The following is a 1965-nucleotide window of genomic DNA, read 5'->3' as shown; positions in this document are numbered from 1 at the left end:
GTGTGTCTAACACAAGAAATAGTACATTTCTCCCTTCACAATGTAACTATTGGGCATTTGGGTGTGTGTTCAATCAGCGAGAAGCATTAGGCTGGTGGCAGCCTTAGAGAATAAAGAAGTTGCAGAAATCATGTTAAAGGGCCCATGATCCCTGGCTGAGCAAAGGGTAATAACCAATACCCAGACCATGATGATGAAGGGCATACCTATACAGGGCAGCTAGGGTCTCCATGGTTATCATCAACTTTACCCCACTCACACAAGGGTCTTCAGTGGTAAGTGGAGATCATATTTTCCTCCCCTCCCACCCCACACTTCCAGGAAACCCTAAGGCATCCATCGACATATACACATCTATACCTGATATATATCTTTATCAATTCTGGGTCAGGAAGGTATGGCCATGGAACCACCTCCTTGCCCTTGCTAACTTGACAGTAGTGTGAAGGAATCTGAAACATATGTAGGTTTTTTTTTTGAGCCAGATAGTGTTATGATCCTCAAGCCCAGCTTACATAACCTATAGTCAAGGTTCCAGTCCTCCAGATGACTATCTGTCCATTCTTGCTATCATCTCAGCAGCCATTTCCAGATCTAAAGGTAAAAGGGAGGTCAGAGAGAGCTGGCCAAGCAAAATCCAGCTGCAGTGAGGGAACAAGGGAGGGTGGGCACAGAAATTCACCACAAGACATGGACACCATATACTTTCTCTCAAGTTTTGCAGGTTGGGTCTCTCCAGTTCAGTCAATAGCCTTAGCCTTTCTCCAGCTTTAGGAGAAAATCTGATTTCCTTCTAGGAGGGTCTGCCTCCTGATCTAGTTCCTTTCTTTTCTTCTCCAGGCCTAAGAATGGAAGAAATAAGAGATTTTAAGGGGATAGAAATCCTTCCTCTTCTACTCATTAGCAATCTAGTAGGCAAGTTACTTCTCTTCTCTGAGACTTAGTTTTTTCACTTGTAAAATTGAGATCAATAAGTGTTCACATTTAGGGGTTGTGAGGATTCAATGAGATAATGAAGGTTAAGTGTCTGACACAGAAAATATTCAATAAATAATAACTATTAATTCTGGCATCATCTGTGTAACAGATCAACAAACCTCAGGAGTTCCCAATTGAGAACAAAATTGGTTTGTAAAGGCTCTTCATGACCTACTCACACAAGGTCTTTCATTAAAAAGGATCATACAAGATCTGCCATGTAGACTCTGTCTCATCTTCTTCCCGTCCTCCCTCACCTCACCCACAACTTTACATTCTGTGAAAACTAGACCTGTGGATGTTCTCAGCTGTATTTGCAAGGGTCCCTCAGGAAATGAAACTGACAACTTTCAAAAATGTGGGCAGGGTTAGTGGTATCAACAAGAGATGGTGAAGCATACAGGGTCTCAGAATAACAGGAAGCCATTACACCCTTGAACTGGAGGGGTAAATCAATGGAAAATTGTTACCAGCACCTAGTGAGAGCTGGAGCTGTGGAGAAGTCCCTAGTAGGAACTGTAATCAGGGAAAATTCCAGTCAGTGTCAGAAATGAGACCTAAAGCAGAGGAAGAGTGAGGAAGAAATAACAAGACCTTCTTCTCCCACTCTGGATCTGTCAATGCCAAACCCAGCCAGAAGCCAGCAGACAAGTTGAGGCAATTCACGAGGTCAGCCTCTTGGGACACAAGTGGAGGGAAGAGAAGGGCAGAGAATGGATCTGGAGGTGGCAGATGATAGCCAAAAAATAACAACTAAGTTCAGCCTTCCTACCTCCATGCCTTTCACATTTGGTTCCCTAAAGCTGTAATGATCTTTTATGATCAAATGAATACCTGTTCATCTTAAGGCCCTGTTCACATATCACCTCCCTAAGAAAGCCTTATCCATTTCATTATAGTCACTCCTCCAGTCATACTGATTCCAGTACTGATAATACTATGTTGTAACTATGTGTATTTTTGCCTGACTTCCTGAAGAGAATATGA

Source organism: Monodon monoceros, unplaced genomic scaffold, assembly GCF_005190385.1.
Source record: "Monodon monoceros isolate NGI ecotype Baffin Bay Population unplaced genomic scaffold, NGI_Narwhal_1 Super_Scaffold_22, whole genome shotgun sequence".
Taxonomy (NCBI): Eukaryota; Metazoa; Chordata; class Mammalia; order Artiodactyla; family Monodontidae; genus Monodon; species Monodon monoceros.
This window is presented reverse-complemented; position numbering follows the sequence as displayed.